Genomic DNA, 12,486 nt, shown 5'->3' on the forward strand with positions numbered 1-12,486 from the left:
AGAGAGAGAGAGAGGAAGGAGGAGGAAGGAGGAGGAGGAGGAAGGAAGAGGAAGGAAGAGGAAGAGGAAGGAGGAGGAGGAGGAGGAGGAGGAGGAGGAGGAGGAGGGAGAGAGAAAGAGAGAAAGAAAAAGAGAGAGAACTAATACTGCAACTACAGTATTGTCCCCCAAACCCCACTTTACCCATTTCACTGCCGTGCAAAGGGCTTCTTATGAAGTTATCTAGTGATTAAAAATAATACTTTCTCACTATATACATTTGATAATGCAAGAAAACACACAAAAATAAATATCACCCATCATCCCACCATTCAGAGGTCATCACCATCAACATTTTGGTATCCGTATGTTGACTGGTTTTCTAAGCATATGTTCCTCTTTAAAATAAGACAAAACCAAACTGTAGATTCTTTTCACGTATCAATTTTTGTGAATATCTTTCCAAAATCTGTCCAGGCGCAGTGGCTCACGCCCATAATCTCAATACTTTGGGAGGCTGAGGTGGGTGAATTGCTTCAGCTCAGGAGTTTGAGACCAGCCTGGGCAACATGGTGAAACCCTATCTCTACCAAAAATACACAAATCAGCCAGGTGTGGTAGCATGTGCCTGTGGTCCCAGCTACTTGGGAGGCTGAGCTGGGAGGATTACTGGAGCCCGGGAAGTCGAGGCTGCAATAAGCCATGATTGTACCATTACACTCCAGCCTGGGTGACAGAGCATGATCCTGTCTCAAAAAATAAAAATAGACTGGCTGCAGCAGCTCATGCCTGTAATCTCAGCACTTTGGAAGGCCAAGGCGGGCAGACCACTTGAGGTCAGGAGTTCGAGACCAGCCTGGCCAACACGGTGAAACCTCATCCCTACTAAAAATACAAAAATTAGCTGGGCGTGATGCACGTGCCTATAATCCCAGCTACTCAGGAGGCTGGGGCACGAGAATCGCTTGGTCCCAGGAGGTAGAGGTTGCAGGGAGCTGAGACTGCACCACCGCACTCCAGCCTGGGCGACAGAGACAGACTCCATCCCCATAATAAATAAATAAAGTAAAAATAAAAATAAATTTAAAAATCTTTCCAAAATCAGTATAACAAAGTGGTTAGGCTCTGTTTAGTGCGGTGATTCTAGAGCCAGATTGCCTGGGTTTGAATCCAGTTCTGCCTCTCACCACCACTATCCTTGGCCAAGCTACTTACTCTCCATGCCTCAGTTTCCTCCTATGTAAAATGATTTCAATAAGGTATCCACCCAAAGGAGATACTGTATTAATACCAAAGGCCCACATACATTCCTCTAGCGCTAAGTCATTTTTAAAGTTAGTCTGACATGAGGCTATAACATGAGTTAAAAATCCTATTACTGAAAATTCAATTGTTTCCAACAATAAAAACCAAACTGGGTTCTTGACTCAACTTCGCTCCTACACGACCGTGCAGCCCTAGGCAGATCACACCATCCCTCTGGTCCTCTGATGCTTCATCCAAAACAAAGAGGTTCAGCTACTTGGTCTCTTAGGCCCCAATATTCCCGCTCTCTAGCTGTGATGGGTGGTCTTAAGGCTCATGGTTTGGGTTTCGTGAACCTGGGCTCCAGGGGCAGGCGTAACAGGGGGTAATATGGTCCCTTCTTGTCTCAAGGGAGAGAAAACAGAACTGAGGGTGATCTGGAAAGCAGAGAAGGTGTGAACATAAACAAGAGAGTAGTAGGGTCTTTTATGAGGAGTGACAGGGACAGAGGCTGCCAGAGGGCTTAGGAGCTTCCCCCAGGGACGCACTGGCTGGCAAGAGCAGGAAGCCTTCGAGAACTTACTTCAAAGACCACTGCCCGCTTAGGGCCCACGTCATCAGCCATTCATAAGCTGAGTGACCTCTGGAATCACCTGAACTCTGTATTTTGTTTTCCTCAACTATCAAATGGGGATGAAAATGGTACCTAAGCAGGGTGGGAAAGAGCATTAATTGGGTTCACCTGTGCAAAGCACTTAGGCTCACATTGGGCACATGGTATGTGCTATCCCAGCATTAAATAAAACAGAGATAAGCCCGGTGGAGCTTAGATGAGCAAAAGCAGCGAAGTGGGCATCCCCAGGAGAGGCAGGCATCCCCAGGACAGGCAGGCATCCCCAGGAGAGGCGGGCATCCCCAGGAGAGGCAGGCATCCCCAGGAGAGGCAGGCATCCCCAGGAGAGGCGGGCATCCTCAGGAGGCAGAGGCACCATCCAGCCTCAGGCTCCTTCCTAGGGAGGCTTCTCTTCTCTCCTGCCCATTGCATCAGGCCTGCCTAGAGGCCGCACCATTGCCTTCACATCCACAGAGTCAAGACTGGGTTCCCCTCTCCACCCTCTCCTCCTGGGTTCCCTGGGTTCCCTGGCAGCCCCTGGACACCCAGGGACAGGGCTCACTCACCATCACCAGCTCCACCCTATGTCCCATCCCTCATATCTAATTGGTTCCCAGGGTCTGGAGATGCCCCTCCATCATGTTCCTCTCCTCCTCTCCATGTCACTCCACAGCGAGTCTGCCTGCCTCTTGAAATCCATCCACTCACAGCTAGTGGACCAGTCACCCTAGAGCCCAGCTTTCACCAGAGGTCACTCAACAGCGAAAATCCCTGGCTGGCTCCTTTCCAACACGGCATACAGAATCAATTCCGAAGTCCACTGCTCTCCTGGCAAAGTGCTCCAGGGTCCCAACCCCAACTGCATCCAGACTGACATCCCACTGGCTTCACTTCAGGCCCAGTTACCTTGCCTCGCTGATCTCTGAATACGCCTTTCCTGTATTGTTCACTCACGCTCACTGCCTCCTGCTCCCCATCCCTGGATATCACAACCTTGTTCACTCATCAAGTCTCAACCAAAATGTCTCCTCCACCATGCAGCCTACCAGGATTGCTCTTCTTCCCTGCAAAGAGTTCTTCCCCAGATTCTCTAGAGTGGGTGCTGTAGTGCACCACCCAAATCTCTCCGGCTGCAGGGGCTCATAGCTGAGTCCCTCTCAAGGCACTGCCCTTAGCCAAAGAGAGCTGCCACGCCCAAGGCTATGCCTAGGGTAGGGGTGCAGGGTGCACATCTTATGACTGGGGTGAGAGGGGATCAAAGGCCCACCAATCCCCTTGTTTCAGATCAAACAATTCTGAAAGCCCCTCCTAGCTCAGAGCTCCCCATGGAGGGGCTGAGGCCTCCTTGGTGGCCGCATTGCAATGCTGCTTCCTTCCTTCCCCAGGGGTTGCTCCTAGGAGCACACACCCTACTGAAACTCCTGCAAATAAATCCACCTCAAGTCTTTTTGAACCTGACCTAAGTCCCCCAACACACGCATTCCATCCAGCTTTTTTGTAGGCAATCAGCACTTTGTCCATCCCTCAGACAGCTCAGATCCTAACCTTAACACCTTATCTCCTTGAGGGCTGAAGCCATGGCCGGTTCGCCCTCTCAAATATGGCACCTGGTCTGAAGGATGCAAGGACAGATGGGCCAACAGAAGGATGGACGTTGTGACAGCACAAGAGAGATTCCGACCTGATGTGCTCTTCAGCTCTCCAGGAATACACAGCAGGAAAAAGGTCCCCCAAAACTTTCCCTTTGTGCCGCTGCCACCACCCCTTCGGTGGCTGACACCATTGACCTTATTTTAAAAGGAAGTCCCACCAGCTGACGCACAGACACTGCCTTTTATCTTCTGGTTGGAGCAGAGGTTCACAATTCATGCACTGACGACTCTTTCCATCCTTGCACCCATTCACCCATCACTGTTTGCCTACTACCTGCGAGCCACCACCAACCACTGTGGACCCAAACTAAGATCTGGACTATTTAGCAGAGAAGCTGCTGGTCCTTGTTCCTCTCCCCGCCCCACATCCTTGAGCCCTCCTGTGAAGGGAACTACCAGCAGCAGCGGCAGCCAGGACGGCAGCCAGGACGGCAGCCAGTAGCTCTGGGAGCTGCAGGAGGAGGCTCTGAAACCCTAGGTGGATGCTGGCCTGCAGTCTGAATGCTGCTGTCCATGTGGGGACCCAATGGGAGGCCCCTTTCCCTGCCCTCACTGGCCTGGTCACTCCCAGACCTTCCAAAAGCTGGAATCTCCGTAAGTATCCTATCCCTCCACTCTAACCTCCAAATAGGCCCCATCAGGGACGATGCAGCTGCCTGAAGGATTCAGTCCAGTCCATTTCCTTGTCTTGGTGAGCTCTGACCAATCTAAAACCCAAAGACACTGTGAGCCTGCGGCAGGGATGGAGCTGAGCCGAGCCAGGCCAGGCCACGCAGACATCTGGAGAGAGCCACTGGGGCTCTGGCTGGGTGACATCACCAGCAGCAGGACAAGTCACCCCAGATGACCATGCCACCCACAGGGAGAAAGTCGTGTCCAGGTCTTTTCCAACACAGGACTCCCTAATCTGCTTACAACATACCAGCCTCCTTGACCAAGTCACGGTAAGACTGAAGCGACAGCTCCAGGCCTCAAAAGACGCTGGATTGAGGCCCTTTTGCATTCTCTGGACGTCCAACCCTGTGGTCTTAGGTCACCCCGGATGACTGCCCGGACTCTACTAACAGAGCCATGGCCACACAGGCCCCCAAGGCTCTAGGAGGAACAGTGCGGTCAGAGTGGAAGAAGTGAGATGTACTCTGGGGAGCCTCTTCCCACCCCACCCAATTCACACAAAACACATTTTTTCCTAGTGATAACTAGAACTCCATTCAGATCTCTTCCGCTGAGACCCAGAAAGCCAAACATATACAAATGAACTGGCCATGGAAGAAACCAGTCTAAGGGAGGTACTATTTTAGCATCAATGCTAAGTGACAAATATGTTCATCTTCTCATCAGCAAATGACAATGTCTACCCCACATAGAATAAAACCTATACAGACAGCTGGGCACAGTGGCACACGCCTGTAGTCCCAGCTACTTGGGAGGCTGATGTAAGAGGATCCAGGAGTTCAAGTCCAGTCTGGACAACACAGCAAGACCCCATCTCTATAAATGAATAAATGAATGAATGAGTGAGTGAACGAATAACTTGTAAAGTTACAGTCTAGTTGAAAGGTTGAAGAGTATGTAAATCTGAGTTTCAGAGCAGAGAGGCTCCTTCTGTAAAACAGTAATAATAACATTTAAAAACAGCGAGCTAGGCAGAAGTTATTAATTTTAAATAGTCACTTCCGGGCTTCATTTCCCCTTGTCAAGGCTGTATCCTGCCTGCATGAGGAATATTGGGCTCCAGTGGCAAAGCCACAAGGAGCCCCTGGACCTAAGTCACTGGTTATGGTGATTGGCCACGGGTCCATCTGCAAGCCTCTGGCCCCCAGTGGCCTCCTGCTGGGGCTCACCCACTTTTCTTGGCTTGTGCTGACTCTCTGCTGCCCCCTGTGGTTATCAGGTAAAATAACCACAGATACCAGAGCAGAAGGAAATGGGCTTTGGGGTCTTGACTTTTGATCTGAGATTCCTGCAGTCTTTTACTCTTTGCCTCTCTTTATACTCACCTTTCTGTGCTACTTGCCGTATCTCCTCCTCCCTCCCACCACCTTTTCTTTCTTCCTTGCCCTGGTTTGGTGGTCTCCCTACCCATGGCTTATCTCCTTGCCCTGTAGTCCTCACAAGGAGGGTCTGCCTGGGCTATGGCTGGGTTTTTCTAGACATACGGCAGCCCTGCCACTCCGTTTCTCAGCCCTTGTCCCTTCCTACCCAGAAGCTGGCTTGCCCCCAGGCCATGTTGCCCTGTCCTCCAAGGGAGCCCCAGTGCCTTGGCTCAGGCAGATGTAGAATTTGCAATCAGCTCACATTCTCCTGGAGGCCCCTGCTTATCTCGCTTGGCCAATACAACAGCAGCAGTTCACAGAGACCTGGTCCCCTCCCTTGCACCAGAGTTTCCTCCATCTCTGGCTTTTCAATGCTTTCTAGTACAGTCATTGCTACAAGACATCTGAAATCCCCTCTTAAAAGTAAATGGCTGAGGCAGGAGAATTGCTTGAAGCCAGGAGACAGAGGTTGCGGTGAGCAGAGAGCGCATCATTGCACTCCAGCCTGGGCGACAGAGCAAGACTCCATCTCAAAAAGAGAGTAAATGATATTTAAATCATAGCCACAGTTTCTCTACAGGAAAGAAACGATTAATCTCTGAAGAACCATTTACGCCTAGTCACGCCAAGTCCCTCCACATCTGGCATCTCCTTCAGTGGTCACAAAACACCTATGAGATAGGTGCTGTCATTTCCTTTTTTTTTTTTTTTTTTTGAGAGGGAGTCTCGCTCTGTTGCCCAGCCTGGAATGCAGTGGCGTGATCTCAGCTCACTGCAAGCTCCGCCTCCTGGGTTCACGCCATTCTCCCGCCTCAGCCTCCCAAAGAGCTGGGACTACAGGCGCCCACCACTATGCCCGGCTAATTTTTTTGTAGTTTTTAGTAGAGATGGGGTTTCACTGTGTTAGCCAGGATGGTCTCGATCTCCTGACCTCGTGACCTGCCGGTCTTGGCCTCCCAAAGTGCTGGGATTACAGGCGTGAGCCACCGCGACCAGCCCATTTCCACTTCTAATGGAAGGAACTGAGGCCTCAGTGAGAAGTGGCATCTCTGAACTTGGTCTGACAACAAAGACCCCCATTTTCTGGCCACACTCACCATGTCTGAGCTCTAGGCTGGGACTCTGGGAGCTGCAGCAAAACAATGTATTTTAATCTATAAACCACCTTTTATTTGAGAACCATCCTCAATATGAATATTATTATTATTCATTCAATACATATTTGAGGGCCTATTCTGTGTCAGGCACTGCACCGGACACGGGGTTATATCGCAGGAAATGTAAGTGGTTAAACTCCTCCTCCTTCAGCTTAGATTCTAGTAGTCATTATGCCATTCAATCTTAAATTAATTTTAGACACATGCACATGTGTATAAAATGTGTATGTGTATAACATTTTCCGTAAGGGAAAACTTAAACATTTTCTAATGGGACTAGGGGAGGGAGTTGTGCCAGGAGACAACAATAAATAAGCAAAACGTATCAGGTTAGCTGTTAGTACACACTAAGGAGAATAAGTCAGGGAAGGGGATAGAAAGTGTTATTAGAAAGAAGCTGTAATTTAAGAATGGCCAGGGAAGGTCTCATCAAAAAAGGAACACAGAATGAAGATCTGAGAGACATGTACTATGTATCTATTGCTACATCACAAATTACCCCCAATTTAACAGCTGGAAACATCAAACGTTCATTATTTCATATTGTTTTAATGGCTTAGCTGGGCAATTCTGCCTCAGGTTCCCCCATGAGGTTGGGATCAGGACGTCAGTGGGCGCTGCCTCACTTGAAGGCTTGACTGGGGCTGGAAGAGCTACTTGTAAGAAGGCTCGCCCTAAGGATGCTGGCAGGAGCCAAAGTTCCTTGCCAGGGGGCTGTGCACAATATGGCTGCTGACTTTGCCCAGAGTGAGCGAGCCAAAGGGAAGCAAGGCAAAGGGCACAATGTCTCATATAACCTAGTCTCAAAAATGACACTCCATCATGATTGTCACAATCTATCAGTCTCATGGACCACCCAGGAGGGAGGGTGGGAAGGGATGACACAAGGGTGTATCAGGAGGTGAGTATGTTGGGGGCCATCTTGGAAGGCTCCTATCACAGAGGGAAGGAGCAAGACACACACATATTTGAGGGAAGAGAATCCCAAATGAAGGGAACATAAAATAAAAACGTTCTGAGGCGGAAGCACGTCTTTCATCACAGAGAGCAGCAAGGAGGCTAGTGTGGCTGAAGAGGAATTGGGGGTAGGGGGAAATAGAAGATAAGGTCAGAGGTAACAGGGGCCAGACTGGATCATCCAGGGCAGTAGTTCTCAAAGTATGGTCCCCAGACCAGCAGCATCAGCATTAGCTGGAACCTGTTGGGTGCCCTCTGGGTGATTCTGGTATACTCTCAGGTCTGAGAATCCCTTATTAAGAGCTCTGACGCTGGCATCTCACAGAGAGGTGTTCAAAAACCCCAGATCTATTCTTTTTAACAATGACCGTGTTATTCAGCCTCAGTTTCCCTGTTGTAAAGTGGGGGATAGCAGTACCGGGGTCCCAGCTTCCTAGTGTTGAGTACAGGACTCAGTGAGGTACATACAGCTCTCAGCACAGTTTCTGACACAGACACTGAAGAACAACAATAAGACAAAACAAAAAACCAAAACCACCTCCATTCCTTCCTTCCTCTTCTTTACTTCCCAACTTCTACCCCAGAAGCTGGCTCCCTGCCTCACCCCTCCTTTTGATGCCTACAAGGAGCACATCTCCCAAAAGAGGGGTGCTAGGAGTGAAGAGGGGCTAGAATGCCACCTTTAGCATTGCTCTGGTGTCGGGCTATCCCTTAGTTACCCAGGGAGACATCACTATGAGTGGTCCCCAACTTCCCACTCACAGCTGCTTACAAAATTCTTAGGGCAACCCTACAATCTCAGTGGGGAGCAGGGGCTCCTGTGCCCATTTCACAGATGATACAGAAACTGTGTTACTGACAGGATGAAGCTGAGGTCCCATCAGTGGGGCCCTTTGACATCTGCCAGAACCAAGCTCTGGTCTGGCTCCAGCCTGCACAGAGGGCCTGTGAAAGAGCAGGGCCAGGAATCCAGGAATCGCCAAGGAATTCGAAGGGTCACAGGGAGTAGGGGGTGCTGCCTGGAGCTGTCCAAGCCTGTCTCTCAATTCCCATTAGGGTCCCTGATCTACCAGCCTCCTTACAGAGTGTAGACCCGTGCAAACACACTGGGAATCCATGAGCATTTAAAAGAAGATCACCGGCCGGGCGCGGTGGCTCAAGCCTGTAATCCCAGCACTTTGGGAGGCCAAGACGGGCAGATCATGAGGTCAGGAGATCAAGACCATCCTGGTTAACACAGTGAAACCCCGTCTCTACTAAAAAATACAAAAAAAACTAGCTGGGCGAGGTGGCGGGCGCCTGTAGTCCCAGCTACACGGGAGGCTGAGGCAGGAGAATGGCGTAAACCCGGGAGGCAGAGCTTGCAGTGAGCTGAGATCCGGCCACTGCACTCCAGCCTGGGCGACAGAGCAAGACTCCGTCTCAAACAAAAAAATAAAAATAAATAAATAAATAAAAGAAGATCACTGACCCAAACTTGGGTTGAAGGGCAAGGAAGGTTGACTGCAATGTTGGAGAAATGTGTCTTGTCACCGAGACAACAGGTGCTGGTAACTTACCACCAGCTCATACATATGATTCCCATCTTATGGTTGAGAAACTGAGAAGAAACCTTATCGAATCCAAAGCCTGGATGTTCCAGATCCAGAACCTAAGCACAGGTGTTCGGCAAAGCTCTGGTCTCATTTCCCAATCCAGTTACTCACCAGAACTACTGGGGCCACTTGTTAGAAATACCGATGCCCAGACGTCACTCCTGGAGCTTCTGGTTGAGTAGCTTGGGAGGAATTCAAATCATCATTTTTACCAAGCGATCTCAGTGACTAACCACATGTGGGGAAAACTAACTAGTATACTCCATAGTAGGAGAGTCATGGAACCCAGCCAAGGATCAGGAGGTACCCGGACCCAGACAACAGCCCCAGGGGGTGGGTTAGACTTAGGATCAGGCAAGACACATGGTAGCAATGTAGAGTAATTTAAGGAACTCCCCAAAACCTTCTAAGAGCCGTGGCTTTGACATGGGTCTTTGCTACTTGAGTTCCCAGGGGTGCTATATGAATTAAGAGATTGTCACAAGTCCATGAGCATGACTGAGTCCTCAGTCTTTCTAGAATAGGTGAAGATGAGGAGAAAGGAGAAGGCACAAAAGCAGTGAGTGCTGCAGTGAGGGAAGCCCGGAGGGAAAAGGTTGCAGGGAAAAGGTTCCAATGCGTGGGCACAGGCAGCAGGAGTGGGGGAGGTGCCTCTAGCAGGGCCTGGCCTCCTTCCCAAAGTCTTATCTTAAGCCCCTGAGGGCCAAGTCCTGAGTTACAGGACAGGAAGGACAAGTTTTAAGCAATCCTGTTCCCAGGTGTTTGGAGCTGACAGGGACAGCAGAGCTGAGGCGGCCAGCTATTCTCACTGTGGCATGGCACCAGAAGAGTCCAGGTGACCTAACAGTGCAGTGCTATGCTCCTTGTCAATTCATTCAGACTTTCTGAGCACTGGGGAGCAGCAGGGGAGGCTCACAGCATCGTCTCTGCCCTAGGGAGCTAACAGGATGGCTGGAAGAATAATCTCGTTCTGCCTCAGCTACATCCCCTGCTTTCATACCTATCCCTCCTACCAGATGTATTCAGATGTTGTGACTGTACTGAACAAATGTGGACCTGTCTCCCGGGTACCACGGACACTCAGCAATTGTTTGATGGATGAATGAGGACACAGCTCAAAGCAACTATTAGAATTACGTTCAGTAACACGGCTAATAGCTGATTTTTCAAGATACACATGTATATGCATGTAGATTAAAAGAAAGATAGAGAGACAGAGGGACAGACCAAGAAGGCGGCCAGGGAGACAGATAAAGCCTCTATTCCCTTCACGCCATACAAACTACCGATCAGTCAGCAGCCCAGTTTAAGAAGAGCAAAGAGCACATACAGGTGATTTACAGACACCTGTATTGCAAATGATCAATAACCAAAAAAAAAAGATGCTCGTTCTCATTCAAAATTGGAGAAATACAAGCTAAGACTGTAAGACACTATGTTTCCACCCATGGGATAAAGCAGCTCCTTTGTGACTGATAACCCCTATTTAACCAGAGTCTGCAAAAACCAGGTGGGAATGCCTCTCTGTGAAAGGCAGTTTGCAGACATCCGTCAAAAGCCCAAATGCACGTGTCTTTTGACCTAACGAGAGTTTTAGGTGTGCAATAATGTAAGTATGAAGGTATTTTGTGGAGCACTTTTCATTAGAGGGAAAAGACTCTTGGGAAGTAACCTAAATGTTCGCCAACAGGGGACAATGATGTATTGACAGGGTGGCGTTCTGCAGAGCTCCTGAAGTGCATGACTGTTGGAGTGAAAGGCTCCAGAACACACTACATGTACAAAAGGTTCTCACTTTAACAGAAGGGTGCAAATAAAATGTCTGTGCTTGTGTATGCAAGGCAAATGTGCCGAAAGAATACACAAGAAGCATTTGATGCTGGTTCACTCTGAAAAATGAAACCAAAGGAAGAAGACGATATATATGTGTGTGTGTGTGTGTGTGTGTGTGTGTGTGTGTGTGTGTGTGTGTGTGTATATAATTTTTTTTTTTTTTGAGACAGAGTCTCACTCTTTCGCCCAGGCTGAAGTACAGTGGCATGATCTTGGCTCACTGCAACCTCTACCTCCCGGGTTCAAGTGATTCTCCTGCCTCAGCCTCCCAAGTAGATGGGATTACAGGCATGCACCACCACACCCGGCTCATTTTAATATTTTTATTAGAGACAGCGTTTCTGCATATTGGCCAGGCTGGTCTCCAACTCCTGATCTCAGGTGACCTGCCCACCTCGGCCTCCCAAAGTGCCGGGATTACAGGCATGAGCCACCACGCCAGGCCAGAAGGCTCTATTTTTTATAGTATATCCTACTTGAATCTATAAGAAATTTTCATGATAGATAAAACTTGGTGTAGGAATAGAGAGAAAGACCAAGGGAAAAAGACCAGAAACAGATCCGGCCAGACTAGTTTAGCATATGGATGGTAAGGAGGTGCTTCTCAAGGCAATGGTGAAAGGCTGAATCAGTCAATGCTGTTTGAACAATGGGCGAACTATTTGAAAAATACTGAGGTAGGTCCCTTTTCTCATTCATTTTCAGAAATTAAATTCCATATGGTTTAATATTTTAAAGTGGGGGGGAATAGTCCATAAGACTGCTAGAAGAAAATATTACCATCTTTTATTGGAAAATATTACCATCTTTTATTGCACCTTTTAAAGTGCAGCCTCAAATGGCAGAAATCACAAAAGGAAAAGGTTGGCGTATTTATCTATTAAGTGGAGTTTTATTTTTTTTTTATTTTTTTGAGACAGAGTCTCGCTCTGTCGCCCAGGCTGGAGTGCAGTGGCCGGATCTCAGCTCACTGCAAGCTCCGCCTCCCGGGTTTACGCCATTCTCCTGCCTCAGCCTCCTGAGTAGCTGGGACTACAGGCGCCCGCCACCTCGCCCGGCTAGTTTTTTGTATTTTTTTAGTAGAGACGGGGTTTCACCATGTTAGCCAGGATGGTCTCGATCTCCTGACCTCGTGATCCGCCCGTCTCGGCCTCCCAAAGTGCTGGGATTACAGGCTTGAGCCACTGCGCCCGGCCTATTAAGTGGAGTTTTAAAAATCACAATCAGAATAATAAAACATAACAAATTACAATCATTTGCTACATCTGATAACATAGGAAAAACTGAACTGTTTCTCCTACTCTCGACCCAACACCACTCAACACTTCTGACATCAGGTAAATGGGGGTTTCCCCCGTCATACTAGCCAGCAAGTATCCAGCAGACACCAGCACAGTATCCTATAATTTAATTTGATTC

General features: G+C 48.9%; 1 protein-coding gene across 17 annotated transcripts in view; it reads right to left on the minus strand.

Annotated features, from left to right (window-relative positions):
* The window catches only part of GAS7 (growth arrest specific 7), a 288,726-nt gene that overhangs the window by 72,610 nt on the left and 203,630 nt on the right, over positions 1-12,486 (minus strand). The gene's annotated exons all lie outside the window — the stretch shown is intronic.

Source organism: Macaca fascicularis, chromosome 16 (assembly GCF_037993035.2).
Source record: "Macaca fascicularis isolate 582-1 chromosome 16, T2T-MFA8v1.1".
Taxonomy (NCBI): domain Eukaryota; kingdom Metazoa; phylum Chordata; class Mammalia; order Primates; family Cercopithecidae; genus Macaca; species Macaca fascicularis.